Source organism: Astatotilapia calliptera, chromosome 4 (assembly GCF_964374335.1).
Source record: "Astatotilapia calliptera chromosome 4, fAstCal68.1, whole genome shotgun sequence".
NCBI classification, from domain to species: Eukaryota; Metazoa; Chordata; class Actinopteri; order Cichliformes; family Cichlidae; genus Astatotilapia; species Astatotilapia calliptera.
The window spans coordinates 12,463,908-12,479,840 of NC_137425.1; positions in this window are offsets into that span (position 1 = coordinate 12,463,908).

Sequence of the window (15,933 nt, forward strand, 5' to 3'; positions counted from 1 at the left end):
CCAGTGGAGCGCATAGTACACACAACCACAGACAGCAGAGATTCAACAGTAAAAACTGTGCAGCAGAAAATCTTTCCAGCATCTCAATAAATGTATCACCCTACCTATTTGATGCTATGGAAAATCTATCTTTCTTTTACACTTGGTTTGATCTTTCATAATGTCTGTTTTATTCTTTAGATTACAAGTGCTGACTTTTAGCTCAAGTGGCCACTTTTATTGGTCAACAGAGCCTGAACTCCCTCAGGGAAGCCTTTTTATAATTTCTTAAGTAGTCTTCAGGAATACTTCTCCAGGCTTCTTGAGGGACACTCAAAGCTTTTCTTTGGATTATGGCTGCCTTTTGTTCAGCTCTCTATCAAGATGACACACTGCTTCATTAATTTTGAGGTTCAGGTTCTAGGGAGGCCAATCCATGACTGATAGGGTTCTATTGTGAGTTTTCCTACCCAGGTATGCTTTTAGTACATTGGTAGTGTGTTTGGGATCATTTTCATGCTGAGAAATGGAGCTGTTGCCAACCAGATATTTTCCAGATGTATTGCATGTATTTTATGTCGGATCAAAATCTGAAATCAGGATCAAAACACTTTTCCCAGAATTCTGACAAAATCCACAAAACCACTGGCTGAAATGCAGCCCCAAACCATGAGCTACCACTGTGTTTCCCAGATGGCAATAGACACAGTTTGAACTAAAAGATTTCAAATTTGGATTCATCACTCCGTAAGACCTGTTGCCACTGATTTTCAGCCCAGCTCTTGGGCAATTTGACTGCAGCTTTTTCTCCCTGTTTCCCTTCCTTGAGAATGGCTGCTTGACAGTCACCCTTCCACTGAGACCATTACTAATGATCCTTGGATGGCTCAACTGAAGGGCCAGTTGTATCTCTCAGGTGCTGTGTCAGGTCTAAGCTGGATTTCCTAAGGACATGACTTTCGGATGTTGTTCATCTGCTTTAGGTTTTTTTTTTTAGGCCTGCTACATTTGTCTTCCACTTGTCCAGTTCGCTTACATTTTAAGGAAACACTGAACACCATGCCGGGATATGTCAAGTTTTTGGCCAACAGCTTTTTATGGAATCACTTTGTTGGTGCAAAAACACTATTTTATGCCTGTCATTCTGTGTTATCTTTGGCATTTTTCATAGATTCAACTGAAGAAATTGGAGCAAGTTGTGTTTTTTTGTGACAGACTGCTAGTAACAAAGTATCTAAAGATACATTTAAACGTTTTATGCTCGAATAACTCATAGGTCAATGTTAAGTGGCTTAACAAAATTAAAACAAAATAAAATAACATAATACATAATTATTCCTCAAGAGCACTTAAAAAAAACTCTGCCTCTCTGGGAGCAAAATATAAAGACACAAGGGTTGGTTCGACAATTCTGCACCATAATGTATTTTAAACACACTTGTAAGTATTTTGTTTAATCGTGTTTTATCTTAGGAGTAAAATAACCTGCATGTTAAATAAAACCATATAACCCAACAGCTACAAGCAATTAATTCACTAAAAGGGTGAAAAAAGTCATGTTCTGAAGATTCAGTTCATTAGTCAAATGTAGAGGATAGCATTATGATCAAGGTTCTGGCTTGACTGAGCACAACAGTGGACCATCTAATTGCCATAACAACACATGAGTCAAGACTAGCTTGGTGGAAAAGATTTGTTTGTTGCCACACAAGTGAATCCGTGAGTGGGTGTTGCGCTCAAGGAAAGGGAATAAGGATTTGCACAGCCACCAGCGAACAAACAGTTGTTAATTTGTGCTTCATTAATACCAGCTGCCTGAGTAGGCTCAGTTGATCTCCATGTCAACACACATTATGAAGTCAATCAAACAGCTTGACTACTTGCTGAGAAACCAATCATAATTGATCCCTTTGACTCACTGTGAGTAAGAAAGAGAAACTCTGCTGGCTCGTCACGCTCGTTCAAAAAGGCATCTTGATGATGCAATCCCATGGCACGCTCTGGGCATTTGTCCATCACTTTGAACAGTAAATGAAAGTGTGACAGATGACATCAGTCATTATGAAAAGCCCGTCATGGCACTTGTCCTTTGCAGATCTCAATATCAAGTCAAACTAATACTTTACAGGTGATGATGAGAATGGTCTCCAGGAGAAAAGGTTGTTTTCTGACTTGAAATAAATAACACATTAGGATTTTGTATGCGGGACTTTTATTTTAGCCATTTCAAGTAAGAATAGTTTCTAAATGAGTTCTGAAAAGGATCCAAAGCTTTGATGTCACATTTTAGTGATAATTTAGATGCAGTATAATATGCTGTTAAAAAATCAATTCATCAAAATCTAAGTTACCTGTCTGTATGATGAACGCAATGTCCTCAAATAAAATTTACAGGAAAGAGAGATGTGACTCCTGAGATGGTATAAATTGATGACTGCTGTGCACAGGCACCTCTGTGGACAGACTGTGCCAGGCTAAATCAGGATAGCCAAACAGAATGAGCCGGGTTTTTTTCTTCCTATCAATGCTGCTGAAGTAACACAGGCCCAAAGGTCTGCAACTCCAGATGGTCAGTCTGTCCTTGAGTGCCCAGAATAAAAGTTAAAGAAGCAGGCTTCTGAAAAGGCTCTTCATTTATTATAGGCAGGGGGTTCTGAAAAGTGAACAAGAACACAGTTCCCCTGCCCAAAGACATTAAGTGTATATAAAAGGTGGAAAGAGTAACCCAGACAGTTCTTGGACTTCAGGTCTTCAGCTCTTGTGTGGTCTGTTGCTGTCTTCTTTTCCTTATTATTTTCTCTTCTTCTCTTTTTAAACCTGACATGATTATATTTGGAAGTGACCTGAACCTGGGGAACTAACACTAATGCTGGTTAGTACCAGTATTCATTGTGATATTTTAAAGGACTGTTAATTTTTGCTGTTAATAAAGCAAATAAAATATAATAAAAATGGAACAGCCAGCATTTTAGTGTGTTTTAGTTGAACTAAACAATATCAGGCAATAATATGTGGTGAATATGAAAGGGAAGTTTCCTAACCTTAATGAACTACTAATTTCTGTTCATGCCATAATGAATCAAATTCACATTTCAATAAAATCCTCTTATTTCATATTTTTATCCTCTTGTTTTGCAGTTGAAAAAGCCCAAATTGGACAAGATTTCTATTTTACTATTTTTAGGCTTGTTCACCTACCAAGGTTTTATATATTCTTCTGCCATCATCAGCTTTACTGATGAAATATTCCAGTCACCCTTAGGTGGAAGCTTGCTATTGGTGGAACACCATATGTGGAAGACACATGCTAGTGTAACACCACTAGAAAAGACTGTGTCCATGAGTGTGTCCATGGCCTCTGTGAAAAAGAAAAAGTATTTCAATTGTGCTTTGAAAAGGCAGTGCCTTGGAGGTTTTTTGCTTGTTTGTTTTTTCATATCCAAGTCTGTTTTGTGGATATACCTAAGGACAGAAACAATGCGACCTTGGTGATGGGGACGCGAGATCAGATAATGGGTTTAAATTTCATTTTGAAGAAAAGATTTACGAACTCCTCGTTTTGTTTGGATGGCATATTATTTTATGATTTGACACAGTTAATATATTTGAAATTAAATGTAAACAAACTATTGTAAGGGTGATTTATTAATTTTTTTATTGGTATAAAATTGGGGGGGGGGGGGGGGGTATCACATACCTCTTCAGTGAAGTCAAAATACTTAAACTATCTATTGCAGTATTATCTCTTCCAATGAAACAAAGGATATAAGAGGCATTTGGACAAACAAACAATCAATTTTACAAGTTTCAGGGGGTGGGGGTGGTGCAAGTGGGGAGGTGGGGGATGGTTGCCCTCCCATGACCCCCTGTAGATCGTCCCCCGGCCATTTATGTAAAACAGAAATCATTAATTGGTATCACTTTTCTTTTGAAACATCACCATCACGGTCATTAAATTTCTTTTTTAGGAGCAATTACATTACCAAGGTTATGTTTTGTCAAAACATAGTTTCTCAGACTGCTCAGTGTCCATTTTATTTTGTCAACTTTCAAAAGGTTGATTATGGTTCACAAAACACTTAAATCTATTTTAGAAATTGATTAATTAAGATGTCAACTCTTTTTAAAAAAAAAACAAATATTTTGCTCAAAAGATATACAATATGTAGTTATACTGGATGAGTGAACTGTTCAGTAGTAACTGGTTTGGTCACTCAATTTTTGCTCCCCTTCACATGCTAGTGTGAAATTGTTCCTGTATCATTTGGACATGAGGGATTGGATGAGGTTGTGAAGCATCATGTAGGGTGCTAGGGTGCAACCGCAAACCAACTAAAAATAATTATCATGTTTAGCAACTTTGTTTGTACATGTTTTCACCTAATTAAGATCGAAAATAAAAGTAAAAATACATGTAAGCTAGTATTGAGACTTGAATTACTTAAAGAAGTGATGAAGAGATGTGCGATGCTGGATGCTGGAGCACAAACCAGTAGGTAGTGGGGGAGGGCTTAGGTAAAATATGAGTGTACTGCCAATCCCAATGAAATGTTGGAGTAGCTGTGCCCTCCCCACCACAGTAATTCATAACAGCACTGCCACATCTTCTCTGACAGGTTCAGTAAATCTCTCACCATTTTTACTGTTTAAACCCTTACTCATTGCTTTTCTTGAGCCACACACCCAAAGCAGGTAGTGGAGGCAAATTGTAAACAAGATGCCAAGCACTGTTAGTCCTACAGTAGTACTGAGGTAATGAAATAGTGCTATATAGACATAAACCAGAAGCGCATACTATGTCCATGTATCTGAATGTGCCAACATGCTATTGCTATAAGGAGCATGCATACAGTTAGGATAAAAAAAGTAAGTAAATCATATTAAATTCAGTTTTACATATTAGGACATAATAGAAAAATCTTAGCAGGTCTTCATTTTAGATAAATATTTCACATGAACTTGGCAGAACATGAATGACGCATTATATATATATATATATATATATATATATATATATATATATATATATATATATATATATATATATATATATATATATATATATATATACTTAACACCCAGCACGCCCCTGCGGGCGGTTTATCCTTCAAGCTCGGGTCCTCTACCAGAGGCCTGGGAGCTTGAGGGTCCTGCGCAGTATCTTAGCTGTTCCCAGGACTGCGCTCTTCTGGACAGAGATCTCCGATGTTATTCCCGGGATCTGCTGGAGCCACTCGCCTAGCTTGGGAGTCACCGCACCTAGTGCTCCGATTACCACGGGGACCACCATTACCTCCACCCTCCACATCCTCTCGAGCTTTTCTCTGAGCCCTTGGTATTTCTCCAGCTTCTCGTGTTCCTTCTTCCTGATGTTGTTGTCATTCGGAACCGCTACATCGATCACTACGGCCGTCTTCTTCTGTTTGTCTACCACCACTATGTCCGGTTGGTTAGCCACCACCATTTTGTCCGTCTGTATCTGGAAGTCCCACAGGATCTTAGCTCGGTCATTCTCCACCACCCTTGGGGGCATCTCCCATTTTGACCTCGGGACTTCCAGGTTATACTCGGCACAGATGTTCCTGTACACTATGCCGGCCACTTGGTTGTGGTGTTCCATGTATGCCTTGCCTGCTAGCATCTTGCACCCTGCTGTTATGTGCTGGATTGTCTCTGGGGCATCTTTACACAGCCTGCACCTGGGGTCTTGCCTGGTGTGATAGACCCCAGCCTCTATGGATCTTGTACTCAGAGCTTGTTCTTGTGCTGCCATGATTAGTGCCTCTGTGCTGTCTTTCAGTCCAGCTTTGTCCAGCCACTGGTAGGATTTCTGGATATCAGCCACCTCCTCTATCTGCCGGTGGTACATACCGTGCAGGGGCCTGTCCTTCCATGATGGTTCCTCGTCTCCCTCCTCTTTCTTGGGTTTCTGCTGCCTGAGGTATTCACTGAGCACTCGGTCAGTTGGGGCCATCTTCCCAATGTATTCTTGGATGTTCCTTGTCTCATCCTGGACTGTGGTGCTGACACTCACCAGTCCCCGGCCCCCTTCCTTCCGCTTAGCGTACAGCCTCAGGGTGCTGGACTTGGGGTGAAACCCTCCATGCATGGTAAGGAGCTTTCTTGTCTTTATGTCAGTGGCTTCTATCTCCTCCTTTGGCCAGCCTATTACCCCAGCAGGGTACCTGATCACGGGCAGGGCGTACGTGTTGATGGCCCGGATCTTGTTCTTACCATTCAGCTGACTCCTCAGGACTTGCCTGACCCTCTGCAGGTACTTGGTGGTTGCAGCCTTTCTAGCGGCCTCTTCATGGTTCCCATTTGCCTGCGGGATCCCCAGGTACTTGTAACTGTCCTCTATGTCTGCAATGTTGCCTTCTGGTAGTTCAATCCCCTCAGTTCTGACTACCTTCCCTCTCTTTGTTACCATCCGACTACACTTCTCCAGTCCGAACGACATTCCAATGTCATTGCTGTATAGCCTGGTAGTGTGGATCAGTGAATCGATGTCTCGTTCACTCTTGGCATACAGCTTGATGTCATCCATGTACAGGAGGTGGCTGACAACTGCTCCGTTCCGTAGTCGGTATCCGTAGCCAGTCTTGTTAATGATCTCACTCAGGGGGTTCAGGCCTATGCAGAACAGCAGTGGGGACAGAGCATCTCCTTGGTAGATCCCGCACTTGATGGTGACTTGTGCTATGGGCTTGGAGTTGGCCTCTAGTGTTGTACGCCACATCCCCATTGAGTTCCTGATGAAGGCTCTTAGGGTCCCATTGATCTTGTACAATTCTAGGCATTCCAGTATCCAGCTGTGGGGCATTGAGTCATAGGCCTTCTTGTAATCAATCCAGGCAGTGCACAGGTTGGTCAGTCTGGTCTTGCAGTCTCGGCTGACTGTTCTGTCTACCAGTAGCTTGTGTTTTGCGCCTCTGGTATTCTTGCCAATTCCTTTCTGTGTCCCACTCATGTATTGACCCATGTGCCTGTTCATCTTAGCCGATATGATGCCTGACAGGAGCTTCCATGTAGTACTGAGGCAGGTTATTGGTCGGTAGTTGGAGGGGACCGGTCCCTTCTTGGGGTCCTTGGGGATCAGGACCGTCCGACCTTCAGTTAGCCATTCCGGGTCTCGTTAACTAGCAGCTGGTTCATTTGTGCTGCCAGACGCTCGTGGAGTGCAGTCAGCTTCTTTAGCCAGTAGGCGTGAACCATGTCGGGCCCTGGTGCTGTCCAACTCTTCATACTGGAGACCCTTTCTTGGATATCTGCCACTGTGATGGTTACTGGACCCTGTTCAGGGAGGTCGCTGTGGTCTGCCCTCAGATCCACTAGCCACTGAGCATTGCCGTTATGGGTTGCGTCCTTCTCCCATATGCTCTTCCAGTATTGCTCCGTCTCCAGCCTTGGTGGTGCTGTTCTCTTATTATTGTTCCCTTGCCACTGAGAGTACACCTTTGCTGGTTCTGTGGAGAACAGCTGGTTTATTCTCCTGCCTTCTATCTCTCTGGTGTACCTCCTCAAACGGCTGGCCAAGGCTGTGAGTCTTTGCTTGGCAGTTTCCAAGGCCTCAGGTATGGACAGCTTGCTGTATTTCTTATGCACCTTCTTTGTCGCACCTTTCTGCAACTCCGTTAGTTGGCTAACCTCCCTCCGTGCTACTTTGATCTTGCCCTCTAGCCTCCTTCTCCATGGAGGGTACTGCCCCTTGTGGCTGTTCAACTTGTAGCCAAGCATCTCACTGATCACTGCTGCCGTATTGTAGATCAGCTTGTTAGTGTCGGTAATCGTGGTTGTAGGTATTGTCCGTAGTGCTGCATTAACATCATCTAGCAGACCTTCTGAGGGTACTTCACGTAATCTTGGTAACCGGCTACGGGGGATCCAGGTTTGATCCTATTTTTCAGGTCAGTTCCTCTCGCACTCAACGATCCTTCTCCTATCGCACTTGGGGCTATGTACCCAATCTCGGGTGGGGGTGATGATATCTCCCCCCTGACCTGGCGTCCTGACTCCTCCTTGCCGTAGCATTTGTGTTGTACCTCGTCAATCTCTAGCTGTGAGAGCAGTCCCTTCTTTCGAATGTTGGAACACTGAGCTACTAGTTGTTTCGCCGTCATTGTGGATGTTGGGTATCGAAGAATCCATAGGTCCGTCATCCTATTCATGTAGCCCCTTCCGCCGGGGTTACTTGCGTAGTAGCATTCCAACAACGCCCTGTTTTCGTCTCTTGCCCACCGATGCCTTCTTGTTCCAGTAGCCCACTTTTCGTCAGGGTGCCCTGGTTCCTCAACACCTGACGCGGACCTTGTTGATCCGGGCGACGGATTGTTTTTTGTTTTTCCTGCAGTATATAAAAATTGCTGTATCTCCAAAATAAAACTATGAAGACACTCAAAATAAATTTCCTGTTCTTCTAAACTATTTTTTGCAACTGTTTTGTATTTAAAGTTTTGAGGGATAAGCCTCTTAAATTTCCCCAAGTAGAAATATACGTAAAAAACAAAACAAAAACGATTTTCAATTTTTTTGTAGTTTATCGCACTTTTTTGCAATTAACGTAATTACTATGGACTTAATGCATACATATTATTAAAATATGGGTTATAACAGTTGTATTGATGTATAGCAACTTGAAATGCTCCCAAAAATGGCACTACAACAAAAAAATATATATATAAGCTCTGGCGGACTTGGTTCTATGGTAGGTCTTAAAGGGTTAAATAAATATCGTCAAATAATCGAGATCTCAATTTCAGTGAAAATAATTATCATTTTTGCCATAATCGAGCAGCCCTACTGTCACGGTCACGTATAGCTTTCCGTTGCCCTGGAGGTCCACCCATTTGTAGTAGTTAGGGCAACAGAAGATGCCTGGGACAGTTCAGCCACAACTTAAATCTTTTCCTGCTCATACATGCTTGGAACGATCTTGCCACTAAAGTGGACGCGAACGGGATATCATAGCGTGGCTCAAGCACGTTCATCATAGTTTAAACCCCTTGTTTTGCACAACGGAATACGGCCTCCCGTCTGCAGCTAAATACCCCCAATAGCTTTTGTAATAGTTTTAGCCCGGTCGGATTGGGCAGCAAAGGGCTACTTAAATACCGCAAACTCCTCTGCTCCTCCACTTGGACCGCTAGCCATAACTATCGCTTGACAGACCCACCTTACGCACCATACACATACTTTTTTTCCTTCTTTTTCAACCTCGGATCACGTGCGTGCCGAACCGTGGAGTGGGATCGGTTCGGATTACGGATCAACCGTGATCCACTGCACCACTAGTTATAACCGATTAAACGTGATCTCCCCCGGTACCGGGACGTGGGGCTTAAGTGGTTAATTTTATTTATGTAGTTCCAAATAGCCTCAAGACACTTTATGTTGTAACTCAAAGACTATACAATAATACAGAGTAAACCCCAAAAATCATATGAGCCCCTTTGATGTAAGCACTTAAAGACAGTGGGAAATAAAAACTCCCTTTTAACAGGAAGAAACCTCCAGGCTCAGGGCAGGGCAACCTTCCATCACCCCATTTGGTTTGGGCACCCCCAGCTGATGTCTAAACCTATAGTGGTGAAGAAGAAACACTCAGCATACCATGGGAATCCCCTAGCAGAGTCACTAAGGAAGCGTTCAGGGCCACTTCATCCAGTTATATCTATATGTTTTATCAAAAAAGAAAGGTTTTAAGCCTAACCTTGGAAGAAGAGAATGGTGTCTGTCTCTTGAATCCAAACTGGAAGCTAGTCCCACAGAAGAAATACCTGAAAGTTGAAGGCTCTGCCTCAGATTCTACTTTTAAACACCCTAGGAAACCAAGTAAGCCAGCAGTCTTAGAGATAGGTGCTCACTGTGGTGGCATGGTACTGTGAGGTCTTTAATATTAGGTTGTAACAGGGAACCAGTGAAAAGCGCTCTCATTCTTGTCCCTGCCAATTCTCCCACTGCAGCATTTTGGGTTGACTGAAGACCTTTTCATGTTGTTTTTAGGACAGCCTGATAATAATGAATTACAATAGTCCAACTTAGCAGCTAGTTTTTCATCATCACTCTGACACAGGAGGTGTCTAATTTTAAAGATATTGTGCAAATGTAAGAAAGCAGCCCTACAAATTTGTTTAATATGCACATTGAAGGATAGATCCAGGTCAAAATGACTTCAGGATGCTGTGCAATGTTGCTGGAGGCCAGTATGTCAGGTTTTTGAAGACATTCCTGCAGTAAATTGCAGGAATGTGTAGGCGTCATCTAGCTTCATAGATCGACAAAGCTGGGTATCATCTGCGAAGAAGCACAAATGTATTATATGTCTTTGAATGATACTGGCTAAGCGAAGCACGTCTAATGTAAATACAATTCATCCTAGTACTGAAACCTGTGCAGCTCCCTAATTAAATCCTAATTAAAGTGTTTGAAGAAGACGTAATTGGTGCTGGATGCTAATCTCTGTAATAAAAATCTACTTTTTCCCAGAAGCAGATGTCCAGGAAAAAAAATTTCCTGGACATTTTCCAAGGTCAGACCATACAATAAAAATGCAAAATACAGAAGTGTTGCATCTGAGACTCAACGGGCCTCAGTTGGCATGTCGAATGACAATCTTCATGACAGTAAAATTAGGAAAAGACTGAAAAAGTATGCCTTGTTTGTAGGAGTTACTGGAAAAAGTATGAGGAAAAACAATGTATTGTCTTTCTAAAAAGAAGGTGACACCATAACTTAGGTTTGCAAAGTTTCATCTGAACAAACCACAAGACTTCTGAAACAAAACCCTGAGTCATTCCTCTGTATAGCAATGTTTTCTTGAATTAACTGGGCCATCCATCCAACAGTTAAAGCTTGGCTAAAATTCAGTCATGCAACATGATGATGATCCCAACCAAGCACACCAGCAAATCTATAACAGAATGGCTGAAAATGAAAAGAATCAAGTGTAGCAATGGCCCAGTGAGAGTCCACAGCACAAGTCCACTGAATTGCTGTTGTGGGACCTCAGCATAAATGAATATGTTGTGGAAGTCTGAAATAAATGGAGATGCACACAACAATGTTGTCTTTATGAATTTTATTTACCTTGGCAAAGGAGTCAAGCAGCAATGCAAACAGTATGAGACAACTGTGCATGTTTGTTTGGTTCCTATAACAAAGAGATTTCAACACTAGAATATTTATCAGTAAAAGTTATCTACCAGGGTCACAGAATACGTTGTGTGCATAAGATAACTTGTATATCAACATGTGGTATATCTAAGGATTATATGGAGACAAAGTATAACAATGGAGTTTTTCATTCAGTAAGCTCAGGTTAATAGCGTTTGTGGATTTTTGAAATTGTTCCTGAGCCCACGCAAGGATTCTCAAGATGGAATCATACATGTTTGCAATGCTTTCTGAGGACAGCAAAATTGTGGAGTCCAAAACTTTTTTTCAGCCTGCTCCCTTGCACGCAGATATTTCTCCAGATTGCTAAAATATTTTGATGATATTAAGGACTGTGGATGATTCAGTTCAATTACTTTACAATTTTACATTCAGGAATACTATCCAAAATTGTTCTACAATTTGCAGATTTTTTTTTTTTTTTTGCAGATTGGTGGACCTCTGTATATGTGTGCTGCTGGGGGTCTTTGTCTCTCTGTTATACCTCAGTCATTTTAGTGACCTGCTGCCAGATAAGCTAATTAGTTGCAGTCCTCCTCCAGCTCTTTCTTTTTAGCACCACTCACTTTTCCACCCATTTGTCACCCCTGTCCCAATTTTTTTTTAAATATGTTGTTGCCATCAACAACAACATGACTTAATATTTTTCTTAAAATGGTACATTTTCTTACTTTAAAGATTTGATAGCACTTCTGTGTTCTGTTGTGAATAAAACATGGGCTTATGAGACCTGCTAATTATTGCATTCGGATTTTTTTACAGTTTCCCAAGTTTATTTTGGAATTGGGGTCATATGTCTTAATATGACTTTAGAACTGAAACAGGGTTTACTTTCTTTGTACTATCACTGTGTATAAGATGGTGTTTGTGAGTTAAAAAGGTATCACTAGAAGCAATTTAATTATCCTGACACTAAGTGAAGGGCACTGAGGGATTATAGAGGTTAAGTACTGCATTCCATTAGTGGTCTGACACTTCCACCACATCAATTCATTATCTATAATTATCCTGATATGCTGATAAAAAAAGAACAACTCAAGATATTAAGAACTCTGACTATTGTTACGCTTGGAGAGTTTTGAATATAAGATCCTTGGATCCCTTATTTCCACACTCAGGATGATATGGCAAATGTGTAAAATTTTCAGTTGGGTTTGTATCTATGTATGATCCAGGCATGAGTGAGAGCAGAAAAAAATAAGTTGCCCTCGGGTGCAGAGGGGTCTGCTTAGAACATGAATAATATATTGAAATAGCTGGTGATTTATTCTACAGTAAACATCCTTTTGACAGAATGCGGCACATGTTGGAGGGTGGCTGTGTGCTCTTAACACCCAACTGCTTGTGCGCTTGCATGCACATCAGCAAGTGTGAACCTTGTGCAGGGTGCTAGCTGAGCTCATCACAGGTGAGGGCCGTGTGTGGGTTGCTGTCATCTGTCCTCCATCATTCCACCACCCCTTCCTGTCCCCGAATCTCACGGCTGTTTCATGTCATTCATTAATGGATGCCCCAGGGCCAACAATAGCTCACTACAGCCTTTTATTACTGTCACTTCATTCTCAGAGCGTTCAAGGTCAAATCTACTTCACTGTCGTTCACTTGTCAGACTCAGCCTGCTGACATTTGTGTTATAGGGAACAAGAATGTGTGTGCGTCTAAAAAAGAGAGAGAGAAAAGGAGACAGAATGACAGAGGAGAAGGAAGGCAAATAATAAAATGTCAGGAGATTCACCCTGTGAACAGATGTAGTCTGTTCGTTGTCCTTGATTAACCGTGATGAGCGTAGCTCCTAAGAGGGTATAATGTGTAAGTAAAAATATAAAGGCGATATGTTACCTATTGAGAATATTTAATCAAAGAGTCAATGTTTTAGGAGGGAAATGATTAATTTTAAGAGCCTTGAGGATTTGTTCAAATTAAATGTGGTAGGACAAACTGAGAGAAAGCTATTCTAACTTTGATGAATTGACTGATATAGTATTAATTTTCTGTAGACTGCGGTAGTGTGCTGAGCAAATGCACTGCTGCAAAAGAAAAAAGTTGAAATCCTTTACTGATTGTGTAGTTTGAGAGGAAAATGATATGGTCAGTGGGAACTAAAATCGCCAACTCTTTGAGGACTTGATTCGAAATCATACGAAAAATCAAAGTTGAAAATTTAAATCACAGACTGATCTAACCGGTCAAATAAAGTTTCTCAGTAATGCGTATGGACCCACTAGCCTGTATGCACTGCTGAGAGCCACTGACAATGGTCCTGAGGAGACAATGTATGGTGTCCTGTGGGATTCCCTCCAAGACTTCAGTCTAATATCAGTAAGCTCCACAACTGGTGGAGAATGCACCAATACATATCACAAAGGTCTCAGATCTTGTCATGCAGAAACTGCCACACACTCTGTTCACATGAGGTTGGGTATTTTTCTACACCAAGAGAAACCCAGGTGCCACTGAACCAGCATAAGGTCTTACTATGAATTTGAGGGTTTCATCCCTGTACCTGTATACCAGTCAGGGTACCGGTGGCTACCATGCAGAAGTCTGTGTAATTCTCTAAGCATACGGCACAGGGCTCAGACCATCACTGACCCACTGCCCCTGATGTTGTAAGTAGCCATGGCATCTCCAAACCCTTTCACGCTTGTCACAGGAACACACTTTTAACCTGCTTTCATCTGTGAAGAGAATAGTACATCAGTAGGGGATCTGCCACTTTTGCTGTTGATCTTCATCATTTGATCAGAAACATAAAGACTCCAGCATAGCCTCCTGAAGGTAATTTTTTTATGGCTCTGATAGTGCTCCTCCTGTCCCTTCTTGTTCAACTGGGTTGATGCCCCTCTACAACTCTGCTTGCCCTCCTCTAGAATTTTAATACTGCGCTGGGAGAGAAAGCAAACCATGTTGCAATGGTAAATATGGATTTGCCAACCTGGACAAGCTGCACTACCTGTGCAGGCTGAATTAACTGCAAATACCATGTCATTTTGGGGGGGCTGTCTTGTTGTTGCCTCTCCATTGCACTGATATCACTGATTTTTTTTTTTTAAACAAAGTTTGTGTTATACTGTGAAGATTGAGTGGTCTCTAATTTAATTTTTAGCATTGCCTTTTTCCTCATTTGGTGTTTTGATGATGATGTTGTTAGCGTTCTATGCCAGTCCAAAATCTCAGATGAATGTTTAAGTCTGATGTGTATACAATCAGACTTTTCTGAATAGTTTTTCATATATCAATGGATAAATTACACATTTGAGCTTCTGGTAAAAATACTGATAACATTTAGTATTTTAGTTAAAATCATTAAATTTCACTTTTAAGGTACCACAGAATGCTGGAATTCTTAGTTTGGACCAAATGTTTTAAGTTCAGTTTAATAATGGCTCCAAGTGCAAACACAAATGGGTGATAGGTGGAGGAAACTGTCCAGGACTGAATTAAAATTAACCCGAGGTTTTGGTGAGTTTTAAAACATTTTTACTGCATTTGTGAAAGAAGTGTGTTTTTGCAAACAAGGTAATTAAGGCTTTTTCTTTTGACTGCTGAACACAAAGGGTGCAAAATTATGTTTTAAGTTATTGTGGGTAACTTAATGCTGAGACATTTCATTTTTGTACAATTTGAGTGTGTATTTCCAATTATCAGTGAAAGAAGGAGTCGTGAAAACCAGAATGATTTGATATTAAGAAGAGCAAAAGACATTTTCAAAGGTGAAGCTCTGTTAAAAAGGTGATTATTAGCTAATAGCTTGAGGAACAACTCGCACAATTTTCTTTTTTACAGAAAGTCGGGAATTGCGTATCTGGCTTTGTTATGGTAATTCCTACGTTGCATACTGGATTTTTCTGCATGGCCTATTGTTCAGGGCAGGGATTTCTTCATATTCAAGTTTTAATATCTGTGAAATCATTCATCAGATTTTGACTTTTTTAAAGAATATTATGTACATTTTGTATAAGAAGCTGTATATAAAGTATAAGTCCCCTACTTAGAAAAAAGCTACAAGCCTCCAAATCTGTTTTCAGAGACTGTAAATCTAATATTTCAGAAACATCCAGCATCCATCATTCTATGTTACCTTGAGCTATATTCCTGACAGTCTATATTCAAAGAGTGATAGTACAGATATGTACCCTAAAAAAACTGAAGCACCTAGCTCAAGTAGTTTTCTAAATAAAGCTACAAAAAATCCCATCTAAAAACAACCCTGCCGTGATTTCATTAAATAGTTTCCTTGAGTAAACTAATGACAGCAGCCACCTGAATTTTAACATAATTATTATTAGAAGTCCGCCTTTCCCCTGGAAAATACTCAGGCAAATCCAAAATGACCAGATGGGAGGCATTTGATGAATGAATGAAATACATGGACATGTAATTCAAAATATTAAAAAAAAAGGCTTCTTTAATTCTTAATGCAACACAACTGAACAGCAACATAAACTGCACTTTTCAAAATTGCACAAATGATTTGCTTCACTGTGTTTTGACATTAATGTGATTGACTCTTGATTGTTGTAATGCTCATCGGGTGTTATCAGTGTGACACAGAGGAGCTCTGATTTTATCAACCTTCACTGTGCAAATAAGTGTCTCTCTCCTGCTCTCTCTCGTCTCTATCTCTCTCTTTTTCATATCTAAATGATACATTTGTGCATTCCTTACTTTTAAAACATCTTATTTAGTAAATGCAAAAGTAGTGACCCCATTGTCTTGGTGCATGCTCAGTCATCCAGGTAAGTAAATCCCAAAAGGTTGATTCTGTTCATCTGGGCGTAG